Source organism: Lolium perenne, chromosome 6 (genome assembly GCF_019359855.2).
Source record: "Lolium perenne isolate Kyuss_39 chromosome 6, Kyuss_2.0, whole genome shotgun sequence".
NCBI classification, from domain to species: Eukaryota; Viridiplantae; Streptophyta; class Magnoliopsida; order Poales; family Poaceae; genus Lolium; species Lolium perenne.
Window position 1 is genome coordinate 222,194,871 of NC_067249.2, and position 14,602 is coordinate 222,209,472.

The following is a 14,602-nucleotide window of genomic DNA, read 5'->3' on the forward strand; positions in this document are numbered from 1 at the left end:
GGAATCATCTCCCAGAGGACTCTACGCCGCCATGGTCGCCTCCGGAGTGATGTGTGAGTAGTCTACCCCTGGACTATGGGTCCATAGCAGTAGCTAGATGGTTGTCTTCTCCCCATTGTGCTTAATTGTTGGATCTTGTGAGCTGCCTAACATGATCAAGATCATCTATCTGTAATTCTATATGTTGCGTTTGTTGGGATCCGATGAATAGAGAATACTTGTTATGTTGATTATCAAAGTTATGTCTATGTGTTGTTTATGATCTTGCATGCTCTCCGTTACTAGTAGATGCTCTGGCCAAGTAGATGCTTGTAACTCCAAGAGGGAGTATTTATGCTCGATAGTGGGTTCATGTCTCCGTGAATCTGGGGAAGTGACAGAAATCTCTAAGATTATGGATGTGCTGTTGCCACTAGGGATAAAACATTGGTGCTATGTTCGAGGACGTAGTTACTGATTACATTACGCGCAATACTTAATGCAATTGTCTGTTGTTAGCAACTTAATACTGGAGGGGGTTCGGATGATAACCTGAAGGTGGACTTTTTAGGCATAGATGCATGCTGGATAGCGGTCTATGTACTTTATCGTAATGCCCAATTAAATCTCACAATACTCATCATAATATGTATGTGCATGGTCATGCCCTCTTTATTTGTCAATTGCCCAACTGTAATTTGTTCACCCAACATGCTGTTTATCTTATGGGAGAGACACCTCTAGTGAACTGTGGACCCCGGTCCAATTCTCTATACTGAAATACAATCTACTGCAATACTGTTCTACTGTTTTTCTGCAAACAATCATCATCCACACTATACATCTAATCCTTTGTTACAGCAAGCCGGTGAGATTGACAACCTCGCTGTTTCGTTGGGGCAAAGTACTTTGGTTGTGTTGTGCAGGTTCCACGTTGGCGCCGGAATCCCTGGTGTTGCGCCGCACTACATCCCGCCGCCATCAACCTTCAACGTGCTTCTTGGCTCCTACTGGTTCGATAAACCTTGGTTTCATACTGAGGGAAAACTTGCCGCTGTACGCATCACACCTTCCTCTTGGGGTTCCCAACGGACGCGTGCTGTACGCGTATCAGTGACCTAAAAACCCGACACCAATTGATGAAACTTCAGAAAGACTCCAGGGGCGCCGCCGCCATCGCGAAACTCCGTTTCGGGGGACAGAAGTCTCTGTTCCGGCACACCGCCGGGACGGGGAATTGCCCCCGGAGTCATCTCCATCGACTCCATCACCATCTTCATCGCCATTGCTGTCTCCCATGATGAGGAGGGTGTAGTTCTCCCCCGAGGCTGAGGGCTCTACCGGTAGCTATGTGGTTCATCTCTCTCTCCCATGGTGTGATCTTTATGTGATTATGAGCTTTGTATCACTATTAATCTATGTGCTACTCTAGTGATGTTATTAAAGTAGTCTATTCCTCCTCCATGATGTAATGTTGACAGTGTGTGTATCATGTAGTACTTGGCGTAGGTTATGATTGTAATCTCTTGTAGATTATGAAGTTAACTATTACTATGATAGTATTGATGCGATCTATTCCCCCTTTCATAGCTATTGTTGACAGTGTGTATGCTATGTTAGTACTCGGTCTAAATTGCAATGGTCTATTATGCACTCTAGAGGTTACTTTAATATGAACTCCGGATGTTGTGGAGCTTGTTTACTCCGGCTTGAGGTGTGCTTTTGTAGCCCTACACAATGAATGGTGTTTGTTATCCAACAAGAGAGTGTAGAAAGTAGCATTTATTTATTCAGTTATGTGATCAATGTTGAGAGTGTCCACTAGTGAAAGTATGATCCCTAGGCCTTGTTTCTAAGCATTGAAACACCGTTTCCAACAAGTTCTGTTACATGTTTGCTTGCTGCCATATTTATTTCAGATTGCAATTACTACTTACAATCATCCATATTACTTGTATTTCACTATCTCTGAGCCGAACTAGTGCACCTATACATCTGACAAGTGTATTAGGTGTGTTGGGGACACAAGAGACTTCTTGTATCGTAATTGCAGGGTTGCTTGAGAGGGATATCTTTGACCTCTACCTCCCTGAGTTCGATAAACCTTGGGTGATTCACTTAAGGGAAACTTGCTGCTGTTCTACAAACCTCTGCTCTTGGAGGCCCAACACTGTCTACAGGAATAGAAGCGTGCGTAGACATCAGGGATGCACATGGCCAAGAAAAAATAAATAAAAAAGAGAGAAAGAAAAACAAAGACCCCACCGGGGTGTTAAACCACTCGCAACAGTAGCACTCCAACCATCACCGAAGACAACACCGGACTACAAACGAGATTCTTCAAAGTAACGCCTTCAATAAGGAAACAATGCACAAGTGTTAACTTTACTATTCTATTATTTACTATGCCTAGACGATCCAACTACTTGCATGCATGTTAGCTTGTGTATATTATATGTGAGCTTGTCAAGTAAAAAAATACGAAAAATCATATAAATACTTTTATTTGACTACACAATTTTAAACTGACTACACAAGGTTAATGTCCTGGCTCCGCCACTGGTACTTATGCTATATATTTTCTCTCCATCAAAACTTGGTAGAAACACATTGCCACATAATTGCTTTCTTTCTTTTCCTTTCTTATCCTCATATGAAGTAGATATTGTTCTTCAAACAGATAGGGAACCTGTGCTGTAATACCGTAAAAAAGATATGATTTTGAATATGATGTCTCGTGCTAAACTATGTTTCAGAACATATTATGAGCCTTTGCAATACACAAGACATGTATGTAAACAAGAAAAAAGTTTTTTTTGTTTTCATCAAATTTTTGGGTTCACACTTACTACTTCAATATTACATTTGATCTCGTCCGCCGATCTTGAGTTGACCAATATTACTTCCATATCACAACTGGGTAATGATGATAGAGAGACCAGAGACCAATGATCATAGATAGTGGCACAGGCGGAGCTTAGTGTAAGTCAGCCCCCCCACATCTTTTTGCAAAGTTCTTAAGATTTTTCTAGGGAGTGTTTAGATGTAGAAAAATTAGCATTTCGCCCCTTCAAACATTGACATTTTATCTTTCGCCCCCCTGATTTTTGGTGAAGCTCCACCACTAGATAGTGGGATGATCGGGATACCATATCAGAATTATCTTACACTGTATTTCAGTGACACGACATAAAACAATTTACCGTCGATCTTGATCAAAAGCTCTTAGGTCATCAAAATAGGGTTATGACCGACAGCGCAATGTATGATCCTAACTACCAATAATATATGTTTATTTTAACTTGAACCTCTTCAATGTGTAGGTACAATCATGATAAATAGCTACATAATTCATTCATATTTACGTAAATACTTAGGGCAAGCCATAGATTTTCGAGTGTTTTGGGGTCTTAGAAAGACATTATCCCTCATCTCCCTCTCAAAGAAGGATAACGCAACCAAGAAAAATATGTTTTTTTCTTAGCTCACAATAATACGTAGCTATTTACTATTTTGGATATGTACATGTCTACTATTCGAGTTTAATGTGTTATAGATAAAAAGGTTAATGTGCCATATATGGGAAAGAAATGTGCGATGTAATGTTATGATTGCTGGGTGTGTAGAAAATGTTGTGTGTATACGTGGTTTATGATGGAATGCATTAACGGATAAAAACTGTATGGCCACAAAAAAAGGGTCATTCTCAAATATATCCGAGACGGTTTTCAAGAAAATATTAGTTTCAAGGTTTCTTTTCTAGGCGGTCGACATTCCCAAAAGAACCTTCCCATGGCGTGCAGTTGGGAAGATCGGTAGCCAAAGGAGGTATTCACCTCATAAAGAAAACCTATCCAGAACCAATGTGAGAGATCCATGTCTAAGTAGTAAAACCTATGGGTCGCGACCCACGCTAATTATCTGTTATATACTAAAAGCACAATACGGCGGTGTAAAATAGAGACACCACGTTAAACCACATGTACTTAATTATTTTGATCCGTCCATCATAATTATAACGGCTGAGATTTAAAATCACAAAAAGTTACATAAAATATAAGTATGTACAAGCTGTCACGTTTGTGTAAAAGTGACAATAAAAATGGTTTATTAACACGTTGGTGTAAAAAGAAGATAATACCTAGCACTATGGGCCACCACATAGGAAAGGCATGGTAGCTGGACTCTTTGGTTTACACGTGTATATTTTTTTTATGTGGACTTTTGGTTACACGTGCAGTTTTGAGAGGAAAAAAATCCTCTTTTTTTACGTCTTCTTCTGGTCCAAACACAAATACTTGGTGCATAAATAATTCACGTCACCTGTATCCCCAAGTTTGTACAAAAAATACGGAGTAAACGTTCTCTTCTTACCATGCGTCGCACCAGGAGTCATGAGGTTTCGTGAGACGTTCCCCGCTGTTGCATGCCGGACGCCTCGAACCAGGGGAGGGTTCGTCAAACAGGCGCCGCTGGTGCATGCCGGACGTCACAAACCAGTCGATTCCTCTAATCCGAGCTTTCGCCGGACAAGAGCTCCCGGTGAATGCCGGACGCCGCGAACCAGGGTATATTCCTCTACTCTGAGGCTTAGGCGGGGCCGATGCACAGCGGACGTCACGAACCAGGCGATTCCTCTATTCTGACAGGCGCCACCCAATGCAGGCCGAACGCTGACGTAATTACCAGCTGCATGCATCGATCATAAGTCTACCAAATACAAGAAGTGACACTAATCATGTAGGAGAAGATCAAATGTATAGATGTAAATTATGTGCACCAAAGGCAAGCAGAAACTGGGCTGCATTGCTGCGTAGAATTCAGTATATACATATGTGCCTGGTACTATTTACTATGTTATGAATGCATAGCCTACATATATGAATGAGTCAAAAAAAAATTGACACAGTAAGGACCTTTTTTCCCTACTGTAAATGTGTAAAAAAATGCATGAGTATGTCGATAAACAAATTGCTACTATTCTGCAATACTTATTGGTGTTATCCACGAAAGAGAGAACACATGGACCTGAACTGGAAAGTAGATTGAGCCGCCCCTTTGATGCTATGCAGTATAACATATAGCATGTGAGGAAACTTTCCACGCCGCCTTAATAATATGCTTGCATACCAAAAAAAAGATTATTACACTGAACAATACATATAAACTAGGAAGTAAAATTCACCCTCAAATTAAATGGAACAACTCGACTAGATGGTGTAGCCTGTAAGAAAATCACTAGGTTATATATAGAATGTTGTAAAAGAATCTCTTTTTGTTTAGTGGAACTTTAACAATAACCCTATTCGAATTAATAATACAGTACCGTCAAAGATATATTTTATTTATCGTAAAAACTGTTGTGCCGAAGAAACTTATTTTGGTTGCCTTAAAAATAATATCAAGAACCTAGAAACAACTGGTTGACATTGTGTACACAACTAACACACCACCTATCGCGAACTCACGGTCAAAATTTGAGTTCGATGTAGTGATGCATTGCAGTAGACAAACGACACAAATCATCAATAGAGCATGTAATGGTCATAAACTCTCTAAATAAAGTTAAAATATATTTGACATGAATGTCATAGGGAAGTATTCTACATCCACATGATTCAATGTTCCACTCACATGTGGTGTTCATTAGCAACGTATTTTACGATGATTATATATTGGTGTTTTTTAGATTGCATAATGCAATGTTGAGAAAATCGCTTATCGGGTTTAACTCGGTCGGCTGACGATTAGCGATTAATAGGCAAATCGGACGATTAATCGAGCGATAAATAAGTTAATCGGACGATAAATAAATTTATCGGCTAATCGGTGACCACTGAATAGGGATTAATCGGGAGATTAATCGTTGAATCGGACGATTTTTGAACAGTGGCATAATGTGAAATATTACATTTCACTCATCGTCGAGCCAATTAAGACAACGCCCTCGCATTTGCGAGGGCCACCATGCTAGTTCAAGAGAAAAGTTGTCCCGTGCGATGCAGGCCAGCGCTAGCCATCAGCCAGGTGTAAAAATGCCTCCCATCAGCCGTCATTCAGACCGTCCGATCGATTTAAGTGAGCGATTCTCGCGCTTCTGATCTTGCTACAAAAATGGTTCGTACGTATCAATATTTTAGAGTATGCAACATTTGTCTCCAACATTTTTTCCTCTACTTGCGAAATAATGGTCCAATTTTTTTTGCCAATGGTGCAAAAAAATCCCGGATGTAACATTTATATCTGTGTATCTAACATTTTTGAAAATCCGACATAGTTTTGTAGCATTTCTCTGCAACAAATCCAACATTTTTTGCATAGCTAATCCAACATTATAATAACACGTATGTAACATTGGTGCAATTTTTCCGTATTGAACATAAAAGATCACTGTATTATTTGCTCACATTTACAAAACAAAATATATACATGTACGTATCAAAAAGTGGCATCCTATGTAACATTGAAGGAATCCCCTAGCAAAAATCGAGCCTCAAAACCTCCATGGATGATTCGAGCTCACCGGCGAGGGGAAGCTAGAGAAGGACGCATTGTCGTGGCGGGGAGCTTGCGCTGCTGGTTTGGGCGCGTCCAGAGTGGCATGGCCGTAGGGAGCCGCGGCCCTGCGCGACGGTGCGGCGGAGAAACCCGGACAGATGGAGGCCCGGGCAGCGGGGCACATCCGGAGGGGAGACGCCAGAGGGAGGTGCGGGTGGAGGGGAGCCGTTGGAGGGAGGTGCCACCGAAGGGGAGCAGCCAGAGGGAGGTGCAGCGGGAGGCCCCGTTTGTGGTGCAGGGCGGCGAGCACGAAGAAGGGGCAAAGGGACTTGTGCAGAGGAGAGCTACCGGAGGAAGGTGCGGGCGGGGAGGGGTCAGAAGCAAGCACAGGGAAGAAGCGAGCAACACTTGTGTTAAGGAAAGAGACGAGGAAGATGGTGTTGAGGACGAGCGAAAGAACAAACCGGCTGTAGCCTGTAGCTACAACCGGCTGTCAATAAAAGTTTTCCGCGATATATCCTACAATGTTTATAAATCGGTCGTTGCCAAGCTATTGTCTTCGATGTCTCCCTACACGCATGCACACAGCTGCCTCCATGCTAGAAACCACACGGGCACCGTACCGGCAGCACTAGGGCATCTCCAGCGGGCCAACTAAAAATGGCGACCCATTCAATCCGTTTTGGCCGGCCAGGACAGTGTGCCCAAGGTGCCACCCAATTGATCCGCTGGCTATTTGGCCTGCTCACCCGAGACAAACAATTTGGAATTAAGTCTAAAAAAGCGCGCGAAAATTCGACCAAAATTTCATTAAATCGAATGTAATTTACATAGTTTAGAAATAAAATCTAGACCCTAGTTTCCAGCGTCGCCGTCTTCGTCGTCGCAGACGAGGTCGACGACAGGCTGCCTATGCTGACAAGCTGCTGGCCATGGCAGACATGCTAGAGTGCAACCCAACGGTGTCGCGGATGGAGGCACGCTTGAAGTTGAGCAAGGTGTGCACCAATGACCAATCCACCGATGGATACCACGTTCAACCGTAGTCTCATTGGAAGCATGAGCTACATTGTTCACACCAAGCCGGACATCGCATTCGGCGCTGGCTACGTCACGCTACATGGAGTCCCCGACCATAGAACACCTCGCCGTGGTCAAATATCCGCTCTGATACATTGCCAGGAACATCAGCTACAACTTCTTGTAGACCAGCTCACGAGGCCATAAACTGGTCGGCTTCCGCTAATCCGACGAAGCCGGGGATGTCGATGACCGCAAGATGGGTGTCGATCACCTAGCAGGTAGCCGGGCTCCCCTCATGTGCGCGCGTGTTTCATTGTGTGAGAGAGACTGGCCGGAGGATAAACTATTTTCCCTTTCGTTCTCTCCAGTCTAGCCTCTTCGAAGGCGCCGGGCCGAACCAAAGCCGATCTCGCCGGCGCCGCCGGTCGAGATGGGTGGAGGAGAGGTGCCGGAGTACACAGAGTAGCTAGGGTTGGTGGCTTTTTGCCGGTAGGGGGCTTGATGCCCAGTAGCGCGAGCGGTGGAGGAGATCTGGCCGCCTGGATCTCGTCCGATCTAGGGTTCTTCCTTCTCTCTCTTTTCCTCCGGCGGTCGGAGGAGGGAGTGGAGAGGAGGACTGACGCTCAGTCCAATAAAGAAGTGGCGGTGAACCACCTTCTGCAGAGCGACTGCGGTGGGAGGCGTCTTTCCCTGGCCGGCCTTGGAGGCGAGGGGGGGAAAGCGCTCCTGCTGGCGACCGACGGTGTGAGCGAGCTCCTGACCGGCCGTGGAGGCGAGGAGGAGCACAGCCACGCCAGATCTTCGTTGACTGCTGCTGGGTGGCCTTATCTGCGCTGCTTTTGGTGCAGTAGCAGAGCACTGTTGCCGTTCCTCTCGGTCGGCCGTGGAGGCGAGAGAGAGGAAAGCGGCGGTGCTGCTGCTATGCGCTGGAGACGGTGCCATATCTGCATCAACCACGGAGCTGGGAGACGCCAGCTCTATCTCCGGTGGTTTTTCTACAAGCGCAATCACGCAGCTGGCACCATGGCCGCTGCAATCTGCAGCCGACGCGACGGCTGTTTCTCTGCCTCCAAAACGGAGGTATCTCCATGTCCCTACTGGAGCTCGACGCCTCCTCGCAGCCAAGTGATTAGTTCCCGGCGGCGAGGAGGTTGCCAGTGGGGGTGGGTTCTCGCCGGACGGAAGAGTTTGAGCACCTTCTCTCCATTCCTTGGCGGCGACGCTTCGAGGATGCCGACGATGGACGACGGTGGTGCTCCAGGACCGGATTGCTTTTCCACTTTTTGTTCTGGGGTGTTCTTTGTAAAATTGCAGGCCTTATCTTCAAATACTAGATTTTTTAGGGAAAGTATTGTAAAGGGCCTGTATGCATATTGTACCCGTCACGTGTTACTCTAACTAGGAAGTTTGCCGCGGCAGCACGCCGCGCCCTTGGCTATGTTGGTGTGGTATTGTAGGGCCATATGTATCTCTAAAAAAAAGTATAGCAATTTATTCGCAAAAAAGCACGAGCAAGATATTCTTCCTTAAGAGGGATCTCAATTGTGGGAAGAAGAGGCAAAAGTGGAAGGGTCAAAATCTTCTATCGGGAAAAATATAAAGAATAAAAGTGTAAAATCACCTGTTTGAAACAATATCCTTTGCTATTTTGGGTGGTCAAAGAGAAGAAATCATAAAGGAGGAAATCACTAATCATGAGGCGATGAAAAAGAGGTTATTATGGACAAAAACATTGGATGATTGTAGGGCGATGAAAAAAGAGAGAATAGTTTGCTAGTAGCACTACACAATAGCTGCAGTGTCCGGAGCGAGGATAACACACACTGGTTGAAAGAAGGACGTAGTATTTTCGTCGACTAAAATAGGCGACAGATGGTGTAGTATTTTTTGTTTTCGGAGTTTCTACAAAAGAAAATGGTAGTATTTTCTCCAGCTGAAAGAGGCCGTAGAAGAAGCTAATAGTATTCTTCCCATGTGAGAGGTGACGGACGGTGGAGTAAGTATATTTTTGATAGTACATTAGGTGAACACAATATTATTTTCTCTGTGTAAAAGAGGTGACGAATGATCGTGTTTTTAAACTACCGCCGAAGAATTATGCACCCGTGGAAATTACTGGAAGTCAATCACTGTGCAGACCTACGGTTGAGATTGATGATTCATTCAGAAAGTACCACGCTAGTTCGCCATGAAGGAATTACCATCGCAGAAATATACGCTCTGAAATAATTACTATTAGGTTGTTCAAAATTTGTATGGAGAAATCGTTTTTGGATAAAATATAAGTACTTAGTTGTGGTGCCTAGAGGTAATGACCGCCTCGCAAAAAGATATTGCCAAATAGTTAACGCGAGAAATTACTTCGAGAGTTGAATATTTGTACAAAGTTTTTTAGAGAAAAGTCCAAAAGAAAATCTTAAAAAAAAATACAGACCGGAACAGCGCCCTACCATTGTGGTGCCACCAAATATGTAGAAACTACGACGCTTGTGGGCCGTTGAGAAATTACCGTCGTAGAAATGTGCGATCTGGAAAATTACTACTATAGCATTGATTCAAGAAATCGCTTTTGGAAAAATACATGTAATTACAGTCTCACGAAAAATTACTGCTTAATAGTTAACACGAGAAATTACGACGCTTGTGGGCCGTTGAGAAATTACCGTCATAGAAATGTGTGATCTGAAAAATTACTACTATAACATTGATTCAAGAAACCGCTTTTGGAAAAATACATGTAATTACAGCCTCACGAAGAATTACTGCTTAATAGTTAACACGAGAAATTGCTAGAGAAATCATTATCGAAAACTATAAAAAATTAGAATCAGGAAATCTAAAAAATATTCTAAAAGAAAACGAAAAAAATGGCTGGAGTACTGTTCATATGCACATGAACAGTGCCTGAATCAATGTGGTGAGGGCAAACCCCTTCAGCTTTTATATATAGTACTAGGAAGTTTGCGGCGCGGCGCACGCCGCGCCCTTGGTGTTCCTGCGCTGCCATCAAATATACGTCGTATTTGTCTTAGCATCAGAATTATAGAGCACAATCCTACGGGCAAGAAAGATATTATTTTTTTGCCAAGAGAGTGGAAGCGTTAAACCATGCTGCTTCTAAATGTAGGCGGTACGGTAGGTCGGTCTGATGACACATGAAGTCTAACACGGCTATATCATATACCATAAAAGTAAATAAAACTACCTTACCTCTTAATTTGAAAAAGAACCAACTAAGCACTGGCTGGGAACTGAAAGATAACTGAAAATAAGACACTAACATACTGTAGCAGGCGACAGAGATATACAAATATTGAAATTGTTAAAACGAAACACTGGCATATACATAATTCAGAGAATGGGAGGCTTCCTGGAGGTAAAAACAAAATAAATAAAAAAGGACGGCAAATTGCATAAACTGAGCAAGACAATAATGTCTATCCATGTTTTGACATGTGAACCTATGCATTGGTTGCTAAAAATAACCAAGCATTTTACATAGAGTGGAGCAAAGCAAACACAAATATAGAAGAATCTATATTTACTACTCTTGTATAGACTAATATAATAGAATGTACATCCGTACCATTAACTCGAACCTTCCGTGTTTCCAGCAATTCAATTAGGAAGGAACAGAGGAAAATAATGGATTCCGCATTTCGAGTACTACAATTAGTAAGGAAGAGAGGAAAATAATGGATGAACTGTCTTTTCTGAACTATAGCCCAAAGACTAAGGTGGACGCAATAAATAAACGCCTAATTAGTACATTCCTAAATCCTTACAAAAGCACCATACTCCGGATGGCCAGGAAGATACAGTTACTGTATATAACATGAATGTTCAAAACGTAGGGAAAAATCAAAACTGAACTGAAGCTACAAAATAGTTCAGTTGAGAAAAAATAACACCTAGGCATATCATTAACATTAAGCATTCCATTAAACGGATGTCATGCATAAAAACAATACTCCAACTGCAGGAAAGAATCAACATAATCCTCAACTCACATATATTTCTACTGAACAAAGGAAGTTCTGTGAAGGCCAAAAAAATCATTATCTTAGCCCACAGAAACAATGCAGGACGAAAATTTTCATTCATGCTAACCTTGTTGCATCCTGAACCTTACAGCGTATAACCTTAGGTGTCATCTCCATTGGAGCTGCTGATCTGACCTGAAAACTGGCTAACCGTCATGCCAACAAACTGGATGATGTCTGGCGTGATCACCTTAAGAGTAATGATGTCTGTTTTTCTGCATGAAACCTACTATTTTATTAATACCTTACCATGGCATGTTTCAGAACCAGTAATGTTCAAGGTTGCCTTATACTAATCACACTTGATGAACCTCCATGACTCTGTACCCATCTACAGTATAATGCCATCTAATCAGATAATGGAAGGAACTAAGTGTGTGTAGGAACAACTACAATATTTGTTGCCTTGCATCTGACTCCACACCTGAAGGTCGTATAGGTGCTGGATTTTAAGGGGAAAAAGTTACTGAAATGGGCTAAGCAAATCAATAACTATGAACAACAATATTACACGAAGGATGAGCTAGCTACTGAAATGAATGCAATCAGAGCAGGTTAGGTACTAATAATGATCATTTGGCGCTTGTTTTTTTTTTTGCTTACTGCATATATACTTGAATATTTACTTTGCTTTTGCTAAAGTACTTCCGGCCTCCTGAAAATAGGGCGGGGGTCACTTGCTTTTGCTCGATGCATGGAACTCCCCAAACCATGCCGTGAACCGCCACCTAATAATAACATGGCCTGAAATATCAATAAAAAGAGCATTGATAAGTAACATCCATGGGAGACAACTAACTGAAACAGCTGCACATAGATTAGGAAAAATTCTCAGGGAGTGGCACTTGTCATAATCATATAGAAGTAGTACCTATGTCATATACTGAGCAGTAGTTTTATAAGGTACCTAATATTACAGTGCCTGCGTGCCATTCTCGAACTCTTATATCTGCTGCAAGGAAAAGAGCATTGAATTAATGTTATTTGCTTTACTGTGACCAGGCTTCTTTGGCCTAACTTGGTACCTGAGGAAGGTCTCCTTCCGTTTGTACTTTTCCCTCTTCTAAGCGCAATGAAAGCAGTCAAGCTGCATTTCGTCAAAATACTGTGACCTATACCATTTACTGAAACATATCTTTTACCTGGCAAGGCGTAGTTACCTATTTGGATGGTCACAATTCCTTAGATTTGTTTTTTCTCATTGGTTGGATTGTAGACAATGAGTATACACTGAGCTGCTAGTACAACTTCGCAAGAATGAAGCTGATTCAAAAGTAGACCTTTTTTTGGCTGGTGCAGCAGCTGTTCTCGAGTTCATTTTCCTGGTGTCAAGTGTTCTGTTTGTTTCGTTGCATATAAAGAATGGTAATACATAAGATGATATATTGATGTCAGTTTTTGCACACCTAGATAGAATTTGTATGTGTTTACATCACCCAGTTCTGAATAGACCATCACTATAGTGTCCTCGGAAGATGTGGCGGCTGAAATCCTGGTATTTTGTGGTGGTTTTAGAGTGTCATTTGATGGATGAGTCATGGAGGTTGATCCATTTATTTGTTGCCAAAGCAGGAGGCCACACATAGTTGTTGAATTAGGAAATCCCAAGCGGAAAAGATACTACTATTCAGAAATCAGTGCAATGAACATGTCTAACTTTGTTTTCTGAAACAAAATGGAAGAATCGCTTCCCATGACTAATACTACTGAGCTATAGAAAAAAAAACAATTATGCGATTACCTGTGATCTTGCAAAAACTCAACCAAAATAAAGATGCAGTTGACCTCCTGTCAAACATACACAGATTCTCATTTGCACAAAAGAAATTGGCACCCTGGCATCTAAAACCACCACCAATGAGATCTGTGGCAAATAAGAAAAGTATAGCATCAGGTGGATGAACCAAACGATGGCTGAGAGCAATTTACTGACATAAAGTGTGGGGATGGGGTGGAACCGCTCATCAAATTCAGGTAGCGTAACAGTACAAATGGTAAGTTGGAAGCTGCGTGCAGAAAAATCACATGGCTTACCCAGACTATGCTTCCGTCTTGAAGCACGAGGAGACACACATCGGCAAGACGGCAATCCTTCATGAGCGTCCTCGTCGCCTTCCCGGCGGTGGTGGGGCGGCTCCCAGTCAAGGCCACTCTCAAAAAGCCGGAGCAGGCAGTTGTAGTGCTGGCATCGGGGGCCAAAACAACGGACCCACGATGCGTCGCTGCCTGCGCAATACTGCCCCTAGCGTCAGTCTCCCGTGGAGCAGCACACCGGCGACACGTGAACAGGGCCGACAAACCAGGAGAAGAACCGATCTCTCCGGGCCGCCTCCGCTGCACATCAGACGACGGGGCTCTGCGCGGCCGTTGGCGTTACTCGGACACACGGACGAACCGATCAGCAATGGTACCAAGAGGAAAACACCTGAAAGTCTGCAACAAGCCAACAACCAACACATCAGATTGCGAAAAACGGAAACAAAAATCAACACATCAGATCGAGAGGAAACGGAAACGCAAAAGGGAGGAAAAGCAGGATGCCAGGAGCAGAGGGAGAAGACGACCTCACGTCGATGGCTCCGCTGCATCAGGGATGGCTCGAGGGTGCCGGCCCATAGGAGATGACACCTGGGCGTTGAGGACGCTGTCCACGGGGCAGGGGCGGCGAGGTGGAGTAGGCCACCGTCAGAGCGCGTGGTCGCCATCTCCTCGACCTCGTGGTGGCCACCGCAGTTTTCTCTGTAACCAAGGCGAGCAGCTGAGCAGGACGCGGCGGCGGATGTCATCTGCATCGAGTCTGACCGGAGGCTGCAGGGCGACGGACTTGGGAGGTGCGAGGAAATCGCGCAGAATAGTAGATGACTCCCGGCGGTGGATACCGAGCTGAGGAATGAGGAGGAGGATAACCGGCTGAAGCTAGATGTTGACAGGGGAGAGGTGGGATACGGCTGCAGGAGGACGTCCTCCTCGGCCGTTGCCGTCAGAGAACATGAGACCGCCCGTTGAGCCACGCCACCTCGCGTGCCCCAAGCTCGGAGGATCCAGGGCCGCGACAGGGT

At 43.7% G+C, this 14,602-nt stretch overlaps 1 long non-coding RNA gene across 7 annotated transcripts; it reads right to left on the minus strand.

The window, feature by feature from the left end:
- Positions 1-10,335: 10,335 nt before the first annotated feature.
- Positions 10,336-14,245, minus strand: LOC127305774 (uncharacterized). Of its 7 annotated transcripts, none has more exons than XR_011747695.1 (6): positions 14,108-14,245; positions 13,578-13,976; positions 13,285-13,407; positions 12,451-12,492; positions 12,170-12,287; positions 10,336-11,874 (listed from the first exon to the last, which is right to left on the minus strand). It is a non-coding gene; the product is annotated as an uncharacterized lncRNA (long non-coding RNA). The 7 variants fall into 7 exon arrangements; XR_011747694.1 differs by having other exon boundaries at positions 10,336-11,758; positions 12,415-12,492; XR_011747693.1 differs by having other exon boundaries at positions 12,415-12,492.
- Between the last annotated feature and the right edge of the window lie 357 nt (positions 14,246-14,602).